Genomic DNA, 24,524 nt, shown 5'->3' with positions numbered 1-24,524 from the left:
TTTTCTAGCGACAGTGATCGCAAACCTGATATGCCCTCCAAGATGACTCTCACTGCCAACAAGCCGTAAGTGCCATCTAAAAGGAGTTTATACTCCAACAACAAAGATTGTTTATCGTCATGACTAGACCTCCGAGGCTCTACCACCAGAACAGTTCCTTGCCATTTGCTGAAAGACATTATGACCATCAATAACTAGGGGATTTAACAACCACACCTCCTGTAAGAAAATGATGTCATGATTAGAGAAGATCAGCTGTATTCTTTTGGAACCTAAGAAGCTATCAAAACCTTGTGAGTTACAGCTTAGAATGTGTAGCTTAACTGGTTCTTCATTTTTCACTAGAGTACCATCCCTGGGTCTCCCAATTTCCTGTAAGATTGCCCAGGTGTGTCAGCTAGCCAGTGCCAATACTGATGGTCTTTATTAGGTTTTTCCATTTGTGGTAGGCTACATTCCACCCTCCTTCAACCACCGTTGGCTGAGCGGGTGATCTTTACCAACCTACGAGACCCCATAAGAAAGGGTCCAGCATCGGAATTTGCCTCTTTCTCTGGGTTGTGCAGCTCTCGCTGATGTCTGCTTCATAGATCTTAACCCATTGATCAATTAATCAATTTTGTAGAGGATCATTGTCACCAAGATGTTTGATTTAAAGCGCAACTGGACACAGTCTGTTCTATTATCATACATAAATTAAACCCTATCAATGTCACTAGAGCCAAGCAGAGGCAGCTGCGGAATCTTGTGAAAAAGATTCATTACATTGTGTCTGTTAAACAGGATGTCATGTTGTCTGCCTTCAAGCTTTTCTAAGAGAAATCTAGTTGTTGGGCCCTGATCCTTTGATCTCCTGTCATCCTACTTGCAAGGCTCAGGACAGCCATTATGGGGAGCTGGTAAATTATACTGCTGTTCCTGATGGTCAACACCCCGCCCCTGCAACTGCTTTGTGATTTGTTCCCTTCGCTCGTCGCCCTCCTTCACTGTATTCTTCACAATGGGGGGACCGATGTTCACAATGAGGGTTGTGTAAACTGCATTTTTCGTCAAGGTTGTGTTTTGGCCTCATTATAATTTAACTTATGACATTAATGTTACGGAAAAAATATCTTGCAAAAGTTATTGATGACCCAATGGTGGTCAGACAATTTCTGACTTCATAGCACAACCTTAATGAACTCCACATTGAGATGTGAATGGAGAAGACAGTTTGCCCTTCTTGCCATACTTTACCCTAACGTGTATATCCAAATGAAGTTCTTGCAAAATGTTTAGGATCAAGAGGAATAGGCACCTTGCACCAAAGATTTTCTAGAAAGAGGGTTTGATCAATACAGTTGAAGGCACTATAAAGGTCCATAAAAGCCAAAAAGATAAGAGGAGCCATAGACAGCCATTTATTTACTTGTAGTCAAAAGTAAATTCAGTGCCTGATTAATGGTGTTAAACCCTTCACGGAAGCGAAACTAGACGTAACTGGATTGAATCCTTAGCTCAGCCCAGTTGGTCCTCATTTAGTAGTGTTTTAAATAGCTTTGAAGTTGAATCTAGCAAGGAGATGGGTCAATAGTTATTGCCTTTCTTGAAAATAAGAACAATACTATATCTCTTCAAGCTCATCTGGACCGTGGCGGACTTAATCACAGCATTAAATGCCATTCTAAGATTGGGAGCCCAGAAAGAAACATTGTGTTTGTAAACATCAGCTGGACTAGTGTCAGGGCACTGGATTCAGAAGACATGGCCTTACTTAGGATGTATTCGACTTGGCTGAATGAAATAATAAGAGGCGTGGTTAGAGTATCGTTGTTGGTCGCTATGCCACTTGTGACAAGCCCATTCCTGGTCTTTCTAACAACTTGCTAGCCTCCTGGTATGACCAGGATCGGGTTTTGACCGTTTTTTGACACTTGCTCCACTTGATGACATTGGTTGATGTCCAGGCTAAAAGACATCCACTCGTAATGCTCCTGCTGACGAACTCTCAGATCAGCAGAAGGCCTCAGATGCTGTTCTGATTACCGGTTTCTAAAACATTGCTGGACTTGTTGCTAAGGTTGCAAATAGGTTATTAGTGTGTTTTCTTACATAATATTGATATTTGTCTTTTTCAAGAGAGTAGGGAAGGATCAGGCGTTCACAACAAATGTGGTTTTACAATGTGGGTTTGATATAGTCTACATCCCAAATCAGCTGGGGTAATCTTTTTCTGTAATGTACTACTGTGGTATATAGGTGTCTTCTTATGGACTGTTTTCTTGTAATAACACATTTTTACAATTATGTTTATTTCGGAAAACGTAAAACATTGCTGCTGGTACTAGAGATTTATTTGAATAGACTTATAGTGTCCACCATTGGAAGGTCGAATCAGGCTAGAATCCTAATGTTAAAATGGCCTGCAGTAGGTTGATCAATCCCTATGACCCAAGGGAGGATCATGTTTTGGGCATACCACAGTACATTTTAGTGGATTTAAGAAAAGATGTTGGATGCTCTGCCTCCTTGACTTTTTTATGATGCTGGACCTATGTTTAAAAATGGGTATTTCTCATCTGATATTCCACATATGTTTTCGTTGAAGGGTGGGAGACCCTGACTTAAACTGACATGAATGCAGTGTAGTCTACTGAAAGGGTGGGTACTTGCCCCAATCCACATCTTTTGTTATGGGTGTCTGGGTAGAGTGAATGGCCTGAATGCCTCTGAGCCTGATTGGCTGCCTGTCTGCATGAATGCCCTGGCCTGAATGCCTCTGAGCCTGATTGGCTGCCTGTCTGCATGAATGCCCTACTCTGTGATTGGCTGACTGAGCCTGGCTCAGCCTGAGTGAATGCGGGACAGATGTGTCTATCTGGAGACCTCTCACACATCAATGAGTTCATTAGCTGAAGTTAAAGCTTAGCAAAAAGAAGGTTCCTTGAAGCACAGCTGGAAGTGAAGCGTACTGCTACATTTCTTCAACAATCCGAAAGTTGTCGTGTCTCCCAAGGACTGAGGGACCATTATAGCAAAGCTGCTTCTCTTTATTGAAGTATCCTGGAAGCCAGCTCTGTGTGCCTGCCATCCTGAGAAGGGGTCTTCAAAGTTCAGAAGAGGAGTGCCTGCCATCTTGAGCCAGAGAAGTCCGTTGTTGTCACCCAGTGTCTGGAGGTGCATTTTGTGACTGCTGGAAGCTGTTGCTGTCTACCGCCCAGAAGAGGGGGTACACTGGCATAGTGCTGCTGGGCACCCAGAGCTGCAAAAGTTCCAAAGTGCCAAACAACATTTGAAAGCACATCCTTGCAGTCACCACTGACCACTTTTTCCTGCCGGAGAGGGCCCAGAGTCGTTGGGTGCAGTGGGAGGTCCGTTGGTGGGGTTCCTGCCACCAGAAGCTATCAAAGTCGTCCCGAAGGTCCAGACTTGGTGAGAGTCCAAGGTACAGGCCATCAGAAGCCATACAGAGGTCTGTGATGAGGGGGCAACACCAAAGAACCAACAGTCAGAAAACCGCAATATTATGAAACCCGACACGAAAAGTGACCTATGCACCCGTCGCAGCTAGAACTCAGCGAAGTGTACCAGGGGTCTAACTTCCATCTACCAAGCCTTTAAGGAGCCCACAGCAAGTTTCACCTCCACAAGACTTCTACAGTTGGAGAAATCGTCGACCAAATGAGAGCACAGCGAAGAGAAAAACTGCTGCACTTCCGAAAGACTTTGGTTTCTTTTTATTCTTGGACTCTGCATCCAAGTGGCTCCTTCTTCCAAAGGGGGTCCATCCTTGGAGGGAATCGTCAAGTAAAGCAAAGAAACTCTGCCACTTTACCTGCCAGGGCACTAACGGTTCTGTGCTGAGGAAGAGCATCTTCTAGCCTCAGGAGTCATCCAGGGGTCCCAGATTCGTCTTGGATCCTGTTCTCCTGTGGCCTCTCAGGTACTTTGGGTTGGTGGAACCTTTTAAAAGAAAGCACAAAAGTATGGAACAATATTCGACTGGGCTGTAAAAGACAACATAAGTTAAACCCTAACTTTTCTTTTACAGGTTGCCCAGGTGGGGGATCATCACTCAGAATTACTTGTCTAGTCTAAAGAAAGCATTCTGCCACTGTTCATAACTAACTTGCCTTTCTTTCCTATTCTATATTGGTTACACCTTACTTAAGAATTAACCTGCCATTTAAAACTGTCTGCAGTTAGTGCAGTTCTTCCTGAATCTAAGTAGTGTGTGGTATCATATAGAGTGTTGTTGGTGAGGTCTGGTATGCCAGAGGTCTGGGGGTTACTATGAGCTTACGCATTCAGTTCCCAGGGCCCAACTACCCATCACCCAGAACAAATGGAGGACTCAGCCTACGGCAAATTAGACTGTCGTTTATTACAAAAACCGACAGGGTTCATATAGGACATACAAAAATCTCCAGAGTCACCGCTCCCAAAACCGTGTCAAGCCTTTTAGTTGCAGAGTATCCTCACAACATGGGCCCTTCCCCGAAAAACCAATCCCACCTTCTGGTTCGGTGATTGGAGTTGTATACAGTATAGATTGCTCCGATGGATCTTAGTACATTGGCCCTCTCATGTCAGGTGGCTGGCCTGCCCCTTCCCCAAGAAACTATCTGTTACATTGTTGCAGGGTTGCAGGATTACCATTGGCCCTTGGCTTCTGCCATCCACCCTTGGATTTCTGTCCCCTTATTGGCTGGAACTGGTTTCGCCAGGCCTGGGACCCAGCTCTGCTCTCAGCGCTCTGTGCACCTCTTCAATGTAAAGAGAATGACTATGTGTTCCCAATGTACTTTTGCCTGTGAGAGTGCTCTCCACGTTGCAACGTTGTTAACTTGTACATTTTCTATCTGTCTTCATGTCTGTGTTGCTGAGAACTGTTTGTCTACCCACCGCGGGTGAATAACCATTGTCTAGCTCGGCCGCATCACATGGTTGAGGACCACAAAATCGAGCTCTTCTGGTCTGCAATTTGTGAGGATTTATTCTGTTTTTCTGCAGATGGCCCCTTGTCTTTCTAAGTTTGGAATGTACTCTTTGTCCCTGACCTTGGGTGCAAGTCCTTGCCTTACTCTTCTGTTCAGCCTGGTTCTGCTTTCCCTTATCTCTCATCCTGCGGCTTGTGGCCTTAAGTGATCCTCGTTATACTCATACTATGATTTCTACACATCTACGTCATGCTATGTTTCCTATAGGTTAGTCGTATTTGGTCTTGCTAGGCTCCTTATGAGGTCCTGTAGTTCCATATGGTTAGTTGCCATAAGCATCTGCAAGCTTTCTCTGCATCTCTTGGTTGCCTTGCATTCAGTGTTTCTGCGCTTGGCTAATCAGAAAAATAATAAAAGCTTTTGACAGTATGGGCCTCATTACGATGTTGGAGGTAGCTGCCTCCAAAACCCTTCCGACTCCGGCCTGGTGAATGGAGCAATTACTGGTCCATTCCGAGGTCGGTGGGACCGGTAATTCCCCATTCACCAGGGCCATTCCCCATTCCCATTTGAGCCCCCATAGGGCTCAATGGGAAGGGGGAAGGCAGCAATAACGGTACCGCAAATTGGGATAAGGGATTACCGGCACTGGTGCCCTTGCTGGTGCCTGTAATCCCTTACCGCCCACCTCGTAATGAGGCCCTATGTGTATGTATCTGTCCTCTATCTACAGAACTGTGTAAGCATGTTCTTTGTGTACACGAGTGTGTGGGTGTGTAACGTTGTGCATGGTAGCGAGTGTACTTCATGACTAGCATGGCTATGGCGGGGTGTCACTAATGACGTCAGCACAGTGGTTTCTCGGCATTAGTCAATATCATCCATCGAGGCATTTGTGTCCATGGCCAATTTTGAAGTGCCTGTATCCCTAAAGACATTCACTGGATAAGGTTCGAATGGCTGTCTGAGAGAATATATTTCTGCATACGTGTCAGTCACTGGTCCTCCTGGGTCCTGGCCAAATAGTGAGTGACTTTGTGCATTTTTGACTCTTCGGACATTCATGTTCATGGGGGCGAGGAGTTGCATTCTAGGAACCCTCTCTTCAGTGTATATATTTACCATTCTCTGCGTAAGTATTCCATGTACAAATTTTTAAGATGTATATGTATATATAACAGATTTTATTTAATATCCAGAAGCTGTATTATCAACTAACACAGTGTATGGATATTCCTTTGCGGGGGCTTTGGGAAAACACTATACTTAAAAACCTACCTGCATCACCTCCTGAAAGCTTAAGCCTGGCTGCTCTCCACGTTAGATCAAATTGAGAGCCTTGCTGGGGTGTTCTGTGCCTTTACCCTACCATGTGGAGGGCAGAAGTACCGATACCCCCCTCCAGTCTTTACAGGGCAGATGACATGTTTGCCATTAAATGGGTTTAGCTCAAGGTTAAACTGATGGTCAAACTCCTGCCCCTGAAAACTGACACTGGTGAGTCTATTTAACTTGATTAGACCTCTAGTCTTCTCCTCTAAGTTAAACAAAATGCAACTAGATTTTGGGCTAGAGCTCAGGGGGTACAACAGTTCATTTTGGAAAGCTGAATACATGTTTTTGTACCTCCGGAAGGCTCACCCTAATGACCATATTGCAATATCAAACAGTACCATGAATTACCATAAAATGCCCTAAGCACAGCCAGGTCATCAGAACAGGAGAAAGAGTAGGATGTGCTGCACACAGCCCTTTCCTATAAAGCTCACATCAAGTTCTGGTCCCTGAAGGCAAAAAGGATTGTTTATAATGAGTCAAAAAAGTACACAAGAGACATTTAGGAAAGAGTTTATTTTTTGCTACTTTCTCTCCATAAGACATCAGGGACTCTATTTTATGTTGCTATTGTTTTTAACCTTTCTTGACATTTGCAGGTAAGGGAAGCCACTTACCATGCTAAGCTCATATGTTTTGGGGATACTGATCAGTGCCTATGGTTATTTGTGTAGGAGGACTCTGTTTTCCATTGTAAAGTTCTTTGGTTATTTTTCCAGCACACATCACCTTTGTTTCCATGTAACAATGCGTTTAGCTACTTTTTCCAGGATGGATTAGTAGCAATGGATACTTTTACAGTGTGCTTTTGTTTTTTTACCACTTACTGCCACGTGGAGTTCCATGCACTCCAAAATGGCTGTGCCATGAGATTTTAGCCTGTCCGTTGGCTATCTTGTCTTTTGACCTTCTTCCTGCTGTGGAGTGGCTGGATTTCCCATATATGTTAAACCCATTCTTGAGAAAATCTCCTGCTTTTGTTGGCACAGTGTCAACCTCTGTGTGTGGCTGGATGCTATGGGCTAGGTCTCCCTGGAACAAGCCCACACCACTGCCAGGTGTGTCTGTTACTGGCAGATCCAGTGGACAACAGCTGTCCAGGATTGAATGTTCCATTAGTTTGCTGGATCCAACTATAGCTGGGAACCTGTGTAAAAGTAGGACTCCTTTAGTCACACTTCAGATCATCATTGGAGAGAAAAACCCTACAAAGGATAGCAGTCTGTGAAAGAGCTTAGATTCATCATTGTAAGATTGCCAGCAATCCTTTCTTCACTTATCCAATGAAGCCCTGTTTCACTGCATATCTCTAGAAGACCTTCATCTGTGCTTTGACCCCTGGAGCAGGGGCAACAGCCATTCCCGGGCTCAGCTCAAAAGTTCAGCCACTGGCACTGCTTGGCACAGTCCCAGAACCATGCTTTGGGTTAGTCAGACGTCTTCCTGGGCTACTTCACTGCAAATGGCTGCTTTCCCAAGTTGAGCCTTGGGACTTTGCAGATGCAAAGCTTATGCAACAAGAATCATTTTCCTGAAGTTGCAGCTCTCAACTTCGAAGAGGGGCCTTGCAGGTCCAGCTTATTTTTTCTCACCAAAGGGGTCATCTTCTGCCATTTTAAAAGAGTGGCTATCGCTGTGCACAACCTGTGTTATGTCCTAGCAGTCTTCTGAGATCATATCAAAAGTAGGGTTTCCAAGGCTGGTGTTTCCTGAGTGTCTCACTTTTTATAGAACACAGAATCTGGTCCATCGGAGCCCAGAACCGTGAACTAGCCAGACCCAAGAACCTGATGTCTGTAGTGGACTCTGCATCCGTGACCCTTGGGCTTTCTCCAAAAGAACAAAGGAATAACTTCAGAAGGTCCAGGGATTTCAGGAACCACTATAGTGGTCCCTGAGTGAATCAGAGTACAGGGGGGAGTAAACTTACCAGCTTACCAGACTTGTCCCGCTGCATCTCCTCAGGGTTGTATGGGTGTAAAGCTATAGCCCTATCTCTCCTTAGCCCAGCCTTAAATGGTGGTGTTCTGGCTTGGTACTAGGTCTCCCCTAAGGTGACGCCATTGGGATAGGGGATTTTAAAGACTTTCCTCTTATTTGTTTTTAACTTTGAAACACATAGAACTACATTTTGTTGCAAACTCAGTCCCTAGACCCCCTCCAACGCCTAGATTTCACTTTGTGACATGTAGCCACCATCGCACCTCTAGCCTGATGGCACTTGCACCTTTTTTGACCTGCAAATGGCTTTTTTTCCTATGTTTAATTTTCCCATAACCTAGGCTATCACTCAAATCGAGAGAAAAACAAGATGGCATCTATTTCATTTCTAAAAACCACCCAGTATTGGCAATTTACCCGAGAGATAGCTATCTATTTTTGAGAAGTGAGCGCCCCCTTCTCCGTTAAATATTGAAATGACTAATGCACAGAATAACCCCGAAAGCACAAACAGCACGCTTTTGAACGCTCCGTGCCCAGGTTGTTTTGGAACTGGTCCAAATCCGTCCAGCGGTGTGGGCTGTGCGCTTTGACCTTGTTTGCCAATCAATGGGAAGTAGGTTGCAACTTTAGAAACAATGTTTTTTTATCTTCTTAGTAACTTTTTAAAAATGTTTGTACAAATCTTTATGAAACTAACATTGCAGTCTGGGGGAGACTCCAATCACTTTCATCAATTTCTGCCAAATCTGTTACTCGAATCAACAGTTATTAACAATAGAACAGCAGAGTTTTAAGAGGTTCCTATGGGAGTCCAACTCACCTTAACTAGAGAGCCCTATAATGTTAATAGTGAATGTTTTAGTGTGATACTTACCTGTGCTTGTTAATTGATAAGAGTTTTCTAAGGCCTAAATAAATAACTGTATTTTCAATAATCTGCCTAACTTATTTTAAGAGTGGTTTTGTGTGCTTACCTGAACCCTTCACCACTCTCACGCCTTCCTAAATCTAAGCCTTGCTGTTGAGTCCGACTACACAAATAGAGTTTGCCGAGATATCAGTGTCTTTCCCTTTTCATCAGAATTGGGTGCATCTCAGAATCTGTCCACAAGGCTGATTCTGCAAATCCATATTAGAGGGACAATATACTTAAACTGACTGCATGGTGCGTTGCTGTCATCATTAAATGGTGTGTCAAACAGTATCGTGGGTGTTCAACAAACCAAACTGTTTTGTTTTGCCTTGGACAGGTAGGGCTGGAATTACATCCTGCCTGCCAGGGATATCTCATGTTAGTGAGTCACTTCATTACGAAGTAATCCGGGTCCTGTATGATTCAGGCATTTGAGAATGGCTCGCTGAAGACCTCCTTCGTTAATTACAAGGAACACCATCTATGTACACCAAAAAATATATAACAAATATATATATATATATATATATATATATTCAGTGAAAAAACTTTGTTAAAGGGACGTTATGGTTAAGTTGCGCTACTAAAAACCTATGAAATTCAGTGAAAAAACTTTGTTAAAGGGACGTTATGGTTCCAAGTAAAACCGAAAACCCCCTGAAATTCGCCAGTTATGGTAAGCTAAGCAACCATAACTCGCGCCACCACTGTGCACTGCTAAGACTAACACCCACGACATCAAAGATGATATCACAAATGTCATTGATGACATCACTGATGACATCACTTGTCTGTCTTCCTCTTTTATCCTTTACTGACATATGTAGGCCACATGGTTTTCTTCAGTAACAGTCATGAACTAAAAATTGTAAACGTACTATATTTGTAGACTTATCCTTCAAGTATGTTCTTACAGTAATTCCCTTAGGGTCCAGTCATATCATATGAAACATATACATATGAGAAGACACAAGCTTGAAAAACAGCAATTCCTTTCGTGCATGAAGATAATCAGTAGAGTTATCAGCACTTTCTGATAGCTCTGTTGTTTTTTATTACTGTATTTTCCCTGTATATGCTCATATTTGTATACATTGTACTCACACTACGTTCTTTAGGGTCCAGTCACATCATGTAATACATGTGCATAGGATAAATAGCAGCTTTGAAACAGAGCAATCATTTATTTACATAAATATAATCAGTTAGGTTATGAATTATTTCTACTACTACTTCTGCTTTTTGCTTACTTCACTTTCCCTGTATATACCCATATTTGTATGTGTCATTGTCTCTTGGTGTTTTGTTTGTAATAATGCAATTATGTAATACGTGGGTTTGATTAGCTACTTATTACATATTTCACAGTACGCAAAACTCTAATAAGAAAACAGTTATCATTTCATTATTCAACATATCAACATTATGAATATTGTACCTTCATCATATATGCTGCACACAATGCCTATGTTTCTGCATGAGTAGCTTAGTATACTGGATAGAACTTCAATATAGAATGCTATTTATATCAATGCATTGCTTAATGCACTAATGAGCTCATGATATTTTTTCCAATGATCCTTGACAGTTTTTTTCTCAACATTATAATAAGAATCCCTTGTACACACAGTTCATGAAAAGAAAATACACATGTGATGTCATCAGTGATGTCATCTTTGATGTCGTGGGTGTTAGTCTTAGCAGTGCACAGTGGTGGCGCGAGTTATGGTTGCTTAGCTTACCATAACTGGCGAATTTCAGGGGTTTTCGGTTTTACTTGGAACCATAACGTCCCATTAATAAAGTTTTTTCACTGAATTTCATAGGTTTTTAGTAGCACAACTTAACCATAACGTCCCTTTAACAAAGTTTTTTCACTGAATTTCATAGGTTTTAGTAGCACTACTTAACCATAATGTCCCTTTAACAAAGTTTTTTCACTGAATTTCATAGGTTTTTAGTAGCGCAACTTAACAATAATATCTCTGACTTTATGTACATGTTCGGACAACAGTACCACTACCCAAAAAGTCTGGGGGGGTATGTTTAATTGTTATGTCATAACATATGAACATTTTACAAATTCACAAACCAGCACACATACACATTATATTTAGTAATAAATAAGAAGTGTAACCCTTATATATAACACACTAACCATTCATTTAAATACAATATTTTCTAAAATGGAATATACCAAAAGAAGACAGATAGGCTTCCAACATGATTACCTCACAGAAACTCCACAACTAAGACCAACAGCAGATCTACAGACCACTCAGAACACGCCTTACCTGAAATAGTAAGTGTACTGCATTGTATTCATATATTTATAAACCTTCTGTATTAGATACAAAAAAGAATGATATTATGTTTTTTTTCTCACAGAAATGTCTAGTACTCTGGAGTGGGTAGAAGAGCATTTCCCACGTGAGGAAATGTCAGAAGATAGTGAATCTAATGGTAGACACTTTACTATATAAACCAAATAATTAATATTATTTTATATACATTTAACATATATATATTATTTTTGTACAGACCATACAAAAATTGAAAATACTAATGAAAAAGCTGTATTGGATAAGACTCTTCAGCACATAGAAGAAAAAATGGACCTACTCTTGGCAAATTTTAATAATTTGAAAAACTTTGTGGAGGATCACTTCAAACAAACTACATACCATTGTCCCACATGTACCTGCCCCCCTCACCATATCCCAGTCAATTATCCCCAAACCCTCTCCATGAACCAAAATGTTTTGATGAGACTTCCATCCCTTCTTCACCTCATATAAATCCTATTGAACCCCCTGATTCTCCTGTTTTTGTTTCAGTTTCTGCCTTACCATCTCTGTCATAAATTTAACATATATGTAAAATAAAGTAAAATTATTATATTGTGTCCTAATTCATTTCTGTTTTTTTTTTTAAACCAATTCAGGTGTCCGTGGACAGCGCGGGTGTCCAGAATGTCCGTAAAGAAATGAAAATGGAGGTGTCCTAAGAACACTATATCTGTCCTGAAATGTTCGTCAATGGACGAAATGTGGGTGTCCTGACGACGCTGTCCGTATTGTTCTCTGGCAAGATGAAAGTGTTCTTAGAACATATTATGTGTCCTGGGATGTTCGTAAATAAACAAAATGGGGGTGTCCTGAGGATGCAATACCTGTCCGTATTGTTCGCAGGCAAGTTGAAATTGTTCTAAGAACCCAGGCTGTGTCCTAAAATGTTCGTAAAGAAACAAAATGGGGGTGTCCTGAGGACGCAATGCCTGTTCGTATTGTTCGCAGGCAAGTTGAAACTGTTCTAAGAACACAGGCTGTGTCCTAAAATGTTCATAAAGAAACAAAATGGAAGTGTCCTTAGGACGCTATGCCTGTCCATAATGTTCACAGGCAAGTTGAAACTGTTCGTAGAACACATGCGGTGTCCTGAAATGTTCGTCAATGGACGAAATGTGGGTGTCCTGACGATGCGGTCCATATTGTTCGGTGGCAAGAGGAAAGTGTTTTTAGAACATGTTATATGTTCTGGGATGTTCGTAAATAAACAAAATGGGGTGTCCTGAGGACGCTATGCCTGTCCGTATTGTTCACAGGCAACTTGAAACTGTTCTAAGAACACACGCAGTGTCCGAAAATTTTCCTCAATGGACGAAATGTGGGTGTCCTGAGGACGCTGTCCGTATTGTTCGTTGGCAAGATGAAAGTGTTCTTAGAACATATTATGTGTCCTGGGGGGTTTGTAAATAAACAAAATGGGGGTGTCTTGAGGACGCTATGCACTGTGCGCAGACAAGTTGAAACTGTTCTAAGAACAAACGCCTGTCTGTAACTGTTCGTTTCACTTGTGACGCACTTTTAATCACTCCAGGACCCGAACAGTGTCCGTAGAACACCAGCGCGCATGCGCAAAATAGTTTCAATGCATTTGGTGTCCTGCGGACACCCGCTACCTTCGCAGACATGTTCGCGAAGCTATCATGTGACCGCGGCCAAGATCAACGCATGTTTTGATTGCGAACACTGTTTGTGTCCCCGAACAATTTAAAACTACATTTTCAAGTAATCTAAAATATTTCCCAACAAAAACTCACCATAGAACAAGTCTCACATAGTAATCTGAGTTTCTACATACTTATTGAGACAATTTTGAAACCTTTTTTCTGTTCGATCTGTCCGCGGACAGCACGCATGTCCGCGAACCGTGCACAAGCACCCCTATAAAAGACAACGCCCTAGAGCTCATTCTCATTGTGTTTCTGGCTATCCTACAGAGCACAGCAAATTTTCCTGCCAATTTGCAGATTTTCAACGCCAAGCTGATGGCATCCATGGCTCCACTACTGCCACCTAGTGCTGCATCTGCATCAGCACCACCCCACCCCCTCCACCACCACCACCTCCCCAAGGGCCTGAAGAGGGGAACAGGAGTGACGATGCACAGGAGGAAAAAGAGGATGATGAGAATGAGGTAGTGGAAGTCCCTACTACCAGCACTCGACGTGAGTCTTCGGTGTGGTGGTTATTTACCATTCGTGGTAATGGTCCTAAGGCACGTGCGAACCAAGTCACCTGCAATGAGTGCAAAATGGTACTCAGTCGTGGGAGGCATGGGTCATACAGCTTTTGGACAACTACCATTAAGCGACACCTAAAGTAATTCCACTCTGGGGCCATTCACAAAGTTGTACCTTGCGAGGAGCGTAGCTGGTTAACTTCCTCTACTTCATCCTCTGTTTCCGATCCTGTCACCACAAGGAACACTCCTGTGGGACAGCGTATTCCTCAAGCTGCCTCACAGGCCGTACGCAATGCTGATGACCCTTACCTTTCGAGGGTCACAGTTGTGTGTATGTACTGCGACGCAGTACTGTGCAGGGGGAGAGACTTCGTAGTGCTTTTGAGGCTATCGTTTCGGAGCACGAAAAAGTCTGCTCACTACCCAAGTGAAACCCACTCTACATCTTCCTCTCTCAGCTCGCCCTTTCTTACCTCGGTGGTTGGTGTCCCCCCTTACCCTCCTTTCCCCTCCTCTCCTAGTGTGTCTTGTATAAAAAAAACCAAAAAATTTAAAACAACAAATATTAAAAAAATAAGGCTCTTTTCAGAGCCGCCTTTTACAGTTAAAAAATAGAAGTGAAAATAAATGAAGCAGGACTCTGTGTATTTTTTAGAAGTCTGCGGACAGTCCGCGGACATCTAAAATTTTGGGGTGCTACCCTATCATAACCATTGCAGTTTTATCTGGAAGAAAGTGGTGGCTCTGAAAAGAGCCTTTTGGTGGTGTTTATTTGTGTTTGAAAAATTTGAAATGCTCAACACCTACTATAAAATGGATGTAGTAATTCCAGAAAAAGGTCGCAATGCATTTTGTACATTTCTCAAAAAAATCTGATTGCCAGCATAAGTAAGATGGACTCCATCTCTGTGAAAAATGTATGTACTACGAAACATAATATTTTCATTGTGAAAAGAGGACATTCCAAAAACTCTTAGAAAGGCACAAACAGCCTTATTGACATTGTGCCTTGCTTTCTCCATTTGTGGACCAAATGAAGAAGAACAAAGCCACATTTGTCTCTGCGCAATCCGTGAAAAAATTACTTGAGAATTTGGAAACATGTCCATGACCTTCCCAAGTCCTTCTTTCATTGCAAATTGAAAAGAAATTCCAGACACATGTCCTAAACTGTTCCCTCCACAATGAATTACAATTATGTCTGGATGTTGCTCTGTCTCCAAAGTAGCACAGAGGTAGCAAGTTGAACCACTTAATTCCATGTACTCCATGCCAGTGCACTTCCACATGTGGGAATCCAAGATCTACAGCTACTCCACAGCTTTCTGCATGCACCTTCAACCAATGTATCCACAAGTCTCCCAAAATCCAAACAATCTGTTTTTTGAAACACACAGCCATAGCTATCTCTTCATCTCTCAGCAAAAAGAGTATCTGAGAAACTCTTTCCTGGCACAACACACCCACTAAACTTTCCTGACCAATCCCTTTCTCTGCTCATTCTCATTTGCATGGCTCCCCAACCCAAAAATCCCCGGATGTAACACCAGATGTCCACGAACTACTGCCATGTCCGCTGACATATCGTAACATGAACAGTCCTTCTACCATTTCCTTTTCACTTTCTGTGCCATTCCCTCATTGGATATAGCTAAAAAGTCACATGAACATCCACCAATCACATCCAAGACCTCTACATCTAACTGCATCATCATAGATCACCACTGTTAATCTCTCTGAGTACAAGTGTCATATCATAGGAAAGCACCTTCTACAAGAAATACTGTACAAGTCTCCAAGATTTCTACTTGCAGCTGCATGCATATCCATATGCATGAACACAAACTACAGGTATGCATATTTTCTATATAGTACATGTACAATTTATATAGATTCACATAAACAGATTAACTGACTTTTAAGTTGTATAATCTTTAAAATGAATTTACTGTCATTTTTTCCATCTCCTAAAATCAACTCTCACTTCCAAACCTATCTGCTATTTAATTTTTTTTACACACACATTTTCAAAGCATGTTGAACTAACATATTTAAAGTACAATATGAAGAGTTAACATACTCAAACAAAATTGCATGCACACCGTATGTTCAAAAATCAAACAACAATACTTGTACAAAAATGTAAACATTTATTTACTTATATTTATATACTGCACAAGCAGCCCATGGCATTGATGCGCTGTTACTTACAAGAGCTTAGTTACAGAAATAGTGGTATTCAGTGGTACATTATGAATTCAACAAGGCATACAAATGATATTTTGGTTGGTACAATTAGTCATTACAATATAGTTTATGCATTAAGAACATATGATATGTATTCAACTGGTGCGACGCATCTTATGTGAATAAGATAGTTTTCATGATTTTGAGGAAGGCGCTGAGGGTCAATGTCAATTAAAAAAATCAATGTCTAAATTAAAAACAATGCTATATAGAAACAGAATTCCTTATTTGTTTTCTTTACAATTGCAGTGAAGGCCATTCTCCTGAAAAGAAGCAGCCGAATTTCAAGTACAAAGAACAACTAAGAAGAAACCTGCTAATTTAAAAAAAGTAAGTTGAATACCACCATATTATTTGTACTATTATTCAAACACACTGTAATGTTAATTCATGCTATTTCTGTGTCTAAAAATTGAGATTGTGCACCATTCTGTTTACAAATCCCCATTTCTTAAACAGAGATTTACAGGCAGAATGATGCACAATTTCTTAGTTTTCGACACACAAATAACCCAACTCAGCCCCTAGAATTTTCATATTATAGAACAAACAAGTGTTTTAATTGTATACCATTAGATTTACTATTTCTACTTCTCCACACCACCAGCTTACTTTCTACTATCATCTGAACCCCAGTTTAGTAGCACATAAATTCAAGAATAGCCATCCCAACTAGTTGTGGTTGCCCAATGCACAATCACACACCATTACATACATCTTTATTATCTTACTCACACACTCATGCAAACAGCACACATACATTAAGAACACCCCAACCCATACCTTCTTTATTTTTTTCAACAGACCCTAAAGAATGCCTACCAAAAATCAAGTCCATAGAAAGCAACGCAGAAACAGAGCAAATGAAAATAGAAGTGTCCAAAACAAGCATCCATCTCTAGCAGAATTTGTAAAAAAAGTTAAAACAGAACAGCTAATACAGTCATTTAGCGAAACAAAACAAGCTTCAAGTACAGAAACTTTGCCTCCTCTATCAAAATGTAAAACAAACCACAAAACAATTAACAAAAAATCAGCTGCCACTACAGATGAAACTGCTCCTATAAATCTTGATATTGTGCAAACTAAGCATACCAAAAAAAGTATTTTAGCAAAAATGTTCCTTCACAGATTCCTGCAAAATCTTATAAATCAGGAAAGAAATCAAACTCAACCCTTAAAACCTATCGTAGGAAATTAATCTTAGAAGCGTTGATAGACAGTGCAATCCTTCTGAAATGAAACTTATTTATTTTAATGTTAAACAAAATGAAACCACTAACAAAACTAATTACTAAATTACAAAAAAGACTTCTCAATAAACGAAATGTTAACAGAAATAAATTCTTAAGTATCTGTGGAGGTGAATGGAGTCACACTACGAGCACAGAACCATACTTTAATGAAGAAGCATACAAACAAAAGCAAACAAATACAATTGCCATACATAGCAGTGGACGAGGTTATGAAAAAGTTAATAATACCATAATGGAACAAGAAATACTACTTATAAAAATATCCCCAGAAAACTTAGAATTACCTCGCCATTCAACTGAATCAGAACGTCTAGTATACAAATGGCCATGCACGTCAATGTGTAACATTCCCAAATAATCTTTCAAGTCTTTACGCCAATTCCTCAATCAATATGTGAAAGGCAAAGACAAAATGCAACATAAACTACTGCAAAATATGGATACCTGTCCAGTGCGCAAGTACACGGGACTACAAGGACATTCATTGGCCTGCATTTCAGGACCTACTTGCAAAACCACCTTCCATTATATCAAAATGATATCAACACATCATTCAACTATAAAAAATCTAGTCTATAAACTGTACTATGCTAAAAGTCCTGCTTTAGCACTAGCCAATTTAAATAACATTCTTCTACATGGTACAGCAAAAGACCTACTTGAAGAAATCGACTATATCCAGAAAAAATATTTTGCAAGTGAAAGCCACTTACAGAATGAAATAGCTTTAAAGCAAATTAGCAACAATTCTAAGCATGGCAACCTTCTACTACACACATACAAAAAAGAAATACTGAAATTTAAAAGTACATCTGCTGAAATACCAAACCATGTGTGTGTATGTTGCCGTAGAACTTTCTATAAAAGTAACACAGAAACCGTAGACCTAACATATAAAATAGAAAACAATGAAGAGCCCAAATGGTTTGAATTAGCTCTCTACCTTATAGCAGAAAACAAATATGAAATAACTAACCCCTTAATACTTTGCAGTTACTGCACTACAAAACTTAACAACAACCAAACTCCTTCAAGTGCTATCACAAATAATTTGGAATTATATCCACTACCAAAACCCCTACAACAACTCAATTTATATGAGAGCATCATAATTCAAACAGTGCAACCCTTTCAAGCAATAACACGCCTTCAACCGAAAGTAGCAAAATTACATCTCTCTGAATTAGTGAAAGGTATTTGTGGAAAAGTAGTGTATTTACCATTAGATCTAAAAGAAAATGTGCACACTCTAGGAGTGCAACGTCCAATGGAGCAATCTTTAATTATCTTAGTAAATGGTGTTCCTACAAAAGACAAAAAAATTGGCAACAACTGGTAGATTTACATAAAGTTAGACAAGCTTTGCAATATCTAAAAGACAATAATGATTACTATAAAGAAATTAATATTGAAGAAAACTTGAAGGATACCACTGAAATAATTCAAGAGACAAAAGAAGCTGGTCAATTTGAGCTCCTAGATCCTGCTACAATATCCAATTCTTTAGACCATTATAAAATGCACCCATTGCATTCTAATGACACTGTAGAAGATGCACTAGAAACGTACCAAATGCTTCAAACAAAAGGATCCCCAATCAACACATGGGAAAAAAGTATAGAAGCACGTGCTTTTCTTCTACTTTTTCCTACTGGCAAAGGAGGAAGGTACGATGATAGACCTATTCAAATAACAGCATCAGAATATCACTCATTATGGATGTATTCTGAAGATCCCAGATTTAGACAAAATGTGGAATACATATTCCACCTACTCTTTGAAAGTGAACTAGCAACTTTATGTTACGTAGTCGCACACAAATTAAAATCAGGATCCCACTTTCTAAATATCTCAGCTACACACTTATTACAAAAAGTGCAACAAAAAGATGAGGTTTTACAATCAAATATTACAAATCTATTAGCAAATATGTGTGGTACTAAAGAATACTGGTTTCGACGTCATGGAGATGTACGTTGTATGATAAGAAACCTTGGCCCACCCACTTGGTTTGTTACATTAAGTTGTGCAGAATACGCATGGGAAGATTTACATTAATATCCTACGCATATCAAACAAAAACAAAACAAACATAGTTATACTAACACCTGGAGAACTTTGTTCTCTAGATCCTGTTAATGTTTCAAGATATTTTCACCATCGCTTCATTGCTATGCTACACTTTATTTGTAATAAAACTGCTCCTCCCCTTGGAGAAGTGCAACACTTCTTTTGGAGAAAAGAATACCAAGCCAGAGGAGCACCACATATCCATATGTTTTTATGGATTAAAGATGCTCCTAAATTTGGTCAAGACAGTGACGCAACTGTTTTACAGTTTATTGAAAAATATGTCACTTGTCAAATTCCATCAGAAGCAACAAATAGTGATCTCCAAGCACAAATTTTACAATTTCAAAGACACAAATGTGGCAAATATTGTCGTCGCAAATACAAAAACAAAGGGAAATACTACACCAAATGCCGCTTCGGTTTCCCTAGACCGGTTACAAAAACAGGTCAAGTGAACAGCTTCATGTCTTCAGTTAGACATAGTGTTAAAGGCAAATCACCTAAAAATACATATTACATAAAAAGAACAGAAGAAGAAAAATATATCAATGATTACAATGCAATCATTGCCCACCTATGGAATGCAAACATAGATGTGCAGTACATTGCAGACAATTCCACTGCAGTTGCACGATATGTTACAGCATACTTAACCAAAGTAGCAAAAACAGAGCTACAAGACCTATGGAATGACCTGTCATCAGACAAAACACTGCCTCAAAAATTATACAGCTTGGGCATAAAAATGCTCTCCCATAGAGAATGTGGCTCCTATGAAGCAGCATATTGTTTAACTGGTACTGCTTTGTATGGAAAATCTGAAAATATAGTATGGCTAAGTCTTGGTCCTGCTAAATCTAGAAAAAGAGTTCTAAAATCATACGAAGATATAGAAACAATAGCCAAACATGATCCCAAAATCCAAGACATTTAAAAAAACAATTTGCTGGACACATACTACCCAAACAGAAGTACCACTTTGGAAACCATGTGTCTATACCACATAGCCCAAAACTTCACATACAAAAATAATATAAAACCCGATGAAAAAAAAGGTAAATACAGAGTGTCAAATTGTGAAGGCAGCTTAGTAAAACTCACCAAACCAAATTTAATTAATCATATCAAATTGTCATTAAAGACTCCTCAACATAAAGAACTATATTACATGTCCCTGCTACAACTCTTTAAACCATGGAGAAAAGAAGAAGAAATACTAGATAACTCGGACTCCTATGAAGACGCTTTCAAAGCAAATGAAAGCACTATAACTGATGTAAACTTTACACAGTACAAAACAATGTTGCACAATGAACAGCAACACGAAGAAGAACTGCAGGCCCAACTAGATAAGGACATTCCTGACAATAGTCAACCTTCTGTAACAGGAAGCCAAGAACCACTGGGAGAGCCACTAATAACAAATGAGGCAGAATTAGCTATGACAGAAGTAGAAAACACCATGTGTCAGTATGAAGTTAAAGAAGACTTAACTATACTACAATCAAAACTAAACAATGTACAACATAGCATTTTTGAAGAAGTAACAAAAGAAATTGCACATGGTGTGCAACATGAAAACAAAGAATGCACCTGCCAAAATTACAAACCTATGCTGCTGCTATACGTCAGTGGTGAAGCTGGTTCTGGCAAAACATTCTTAATCAAAATCATCAGTAAATTCCTTCAACAATTGACAAACAACAAACTGTCAGCTGTTGTCACTGCCCCCACAGGTTTAGCTGCCTACAAAATAGGCGGTGTCACTTTACACCGATTACTTCTCCTGCCAGTAGAACACCAAAACAAATTAGACTATTACAAACTTTCTACAGAAGCTGCAATGGAACTACGCAGAGTATTAAAACAAATGAAAATGCTACTAATACATGAAGTGAGCATGGTATCCGACCTAATGTTGGCCTTGATTCACCTCAGATTACAAGAAGTACTCAAAACAAACTACGAAGAGCTCTTTGGAGGAAAACACGTTATTGTTTTCAGAGATCTTCAATTAACACCAGTGAAAGGTGAGCCTATTTTTAAAATCTTAGGACACAAACTCTGCCGTAAAACTGTTGGCAGCATTGGAAATGTCAACCTTTGGCAACAATACAGAGAATTAACACAAAATATGTGGCAATCTGCAGATCTCCCTTATGCCAACATCTTAAAAAGTATTAGAGTCTGTATATTATCTCAAGAAGCACAAACAATATTGAAAACCCAGCCCATTCATGCACTTTATGGCCATAATGCATGTGCTACGGATGTTATGGAACAATTATCCCACAAAAATGTAAATTGTATGGCCTTAAAGCCAACTCTTGCAAGCTGTTTCAAATTCAATGAAACAATGTTAAAAAAAGAAATGCAACCAATAATTGAAATTAGTGCCACAGACAAACTAGACATACATGGTATGACACTACCCATGTGTGAACAAGCCACAACAAGACTAAATATTTTAGAAAATTCAATCTCCAACACAGCTGGATTGCAGAGTAATGCTTAAACGTAACCTTGACGTGGATCAAGGACTAGTTAATGGAGCACTGGGTACAGTTGTTGGCTTTCAAACATACCCACGTGACAATAACATTCAGTTTGTCAATATTCTCTTTCAAAAACTTTCAGAAGTGAAAAGGATAGGACGGTCTACAGCTCGATTCCTTCTCTTCAAAGACATGTATGTACGAAGAGAACAATTTTCTCTAACTCTTGCATACGCAGTCACCATTCATAAATCACAAAGTCTTACCCTAGACAAAGCATTGATAGACATTGGTAACACAGGCCCTCATTACGACCCTGGCGGAGATCCATGGTGCAATTTGCACCATGGACCATGGCGCAGAGCTGCCAACTCCGCCATGGGGGTTGGCGGACTTACCGCCCCATTCCGACCTTGGCGGGGCGGTAAGTCCCCAATCCCCATTTACCCTTCCCCATTCCCATTTTTGCCCCATAGGGTATAATGGGAGTGGGGAAGGCGTTAATTACGCCACCGTAGAATACGGTGGCGTAATTAACGAGGGGTCCCGTAGCGCCATGGATTTTTCCGCCCGGAAAATCCGGGCGTAAAAATCGCCATGGCGCTATGGAAAGTCCTAATCTGGCGGAGAGGTACGCCATGCATTACGCTGGCGTAAACCCCTCTCCGCCAGGGTCGTAATGAGGGCCACAGTCTTTAAAGAAGGCATGAGCTATGTAGCACTATCATGCTTACGTACACTTGACGGTCTCTTTCTAATCAACTTTGATGCAAGTAAAGTAAATGCTGATATTCCTTGCATTTTAGAATACAATAGACTGCGTTCACTGTACACCCCCATCTAAAATCATATCCTATTCCACAAAAAGTAAAATGTTCGAAAAGAAAACTAAATCAAACAGAAATGCAACAGAATGTCACTGCAAATCCTCCAAAGAGATTAAAAGAAACTAATAGTTCATCAAGTACCACAATCAAAAAATAACCTATTAGGGAAAGTAAACCAGGTACGTCTTCAGAAAAGGAAGACAAACTCCAAAAAAAGCACTCAGATACAGAACTATCTGGTCCATTTAAACTTTCAAATGTAAATGGTGTAAGTTGCTATGCAAATGTAGCAATGAATATTCTATTTCAATTACCACCAATAGTTGACATTTACTTACACAGTACAGACCACTTGTGTTTGAAAATGTTAGTACTTCATAGAAACGCAACAAACAATCCTGACAACACGTATAGTGTTTATGGAATAAGACAACAATTAGACTATTGTGCTGGAATGGTGAAATTCACTATAAACTCACAACAAGATCCACAAGAATTTCTAATGTACTTACTACAAGTACTGGAAAACAAAAACATACCTATGAATGAAATCTTCCAGATTTCATACATGTGGAAACATACATGCACTCTGTGCAACAATGTTGCACAAGAACAAATCCCCAGTGAGCGCTTTTTGTATGTATCAATACCTAATTGTGAATCCGTTCCATTTCAGCAACTGGTACAAAATGCAAACCATGGTAGATTATGTACTACCTGCAATTCAGATAATCGCTCCACCTTACTAATACAAACACATAGTAAATACATAATACTAATGCTTCTATGTTACAATGCAAATGGTACCAAAAACAACTGCAAGCTGACTGGATTCACACATGATCAAGTATCACTTGGTAAAAAAACCTTCACAACAATAGGTATAATCTACCACGCAGGAGCCACAACCAATGCAGGTCACTATACTGCATATATAAAAAAGAATTGTGGATGGTTCGAATGTAATGATGGTACCATTACTCTAAAGCAGAGATTACCTGCAAATCTTACAAAGGCTTATTTAATCTTCTTAAAACCAAAATGTATTAACTAAACTGTACTTAAACATTAACTAAACTTTTATTACAAAACTATAAACTGTTACAATATGCCAACCGCTATATAACTGCCCCAAGATTCTACAACAACTAAACAGATAAATAAATACCACTAAATTATATAAAAAAATAAACAGTTAGAATACGCCAACTGGTATCTAACTACCCCAATATTTTCAATAACCAAACAGATAAATCAATACCACTACATTATAACAAAAAATAGACAGTTAGAATACGCCAATTGGTATCTAACTACCCCAAAATTTTACAATATCTGAACAGATAAATCAATACCACTTCATTATAATTTCTTAAAACCAAAATGTATTAACTAAACTGTACTTAAACATTAACTAAACTTCTATTAGAAAACTATAAACTGTTACAATATGCCAACAGCTATATAACTGCCCCAAGATTCTACAACTAAACAGATAAATGAATACCACTAAATGATATCCAAAAATATAAACAGTTAGAATATGCCAACTGGTATCTAACTACCCCAAGATTTTCAGTAACCAAACAGATAAATCAATACCACTACATTATAACAAAAAGTAGACAGTTAGAATATGTCAACAGGTATCTAACTGCTCCAGAAATCTGCAACAAGCCAATATATAAAGCATTAGACAGAAACAACAAGTGAACACTGAAAACAAACAAATAGACTGTAGCATAACAAAAAAAGTTTTTTTTTAAATCCAACATGGATGTTTCTTCTCCCACAGACCCAATGATTTTAGCAACAAACACAGAAACTGAGCAAATTGCACAGTACACTTGTTTGTAATCTACTAAATATGAGGGTCAAAAAACAAATGTTGATTATTCATTGTTAAAAGTTGTTACAAAATACCAATACTAACATGATCTTTTCTTTTGTCACAGAAATAAACAAGAAATACATGTACTACAGTTACT

Source organism: Ambystoma mexicanum, chromosome 7q (genome assembly GCF_040938575.1).
Source record: "Ambystoma mexicanum isolate Mex_15411 chromosome 7q, UKY_AmexF1_1, whole genome shotgun sequence".
Classification (NCBI taxonomy): Eukaryota; Metazoa; Chordata; class Amphibia; order Caudata; family Ambystomatidae; genus Ambystoma; species Ambystoma mexicanum.
The sequence above is the reverse complement of the archived record's forward strand: the minus strand, read 5'-3'. Positions refer to the sequence as shown.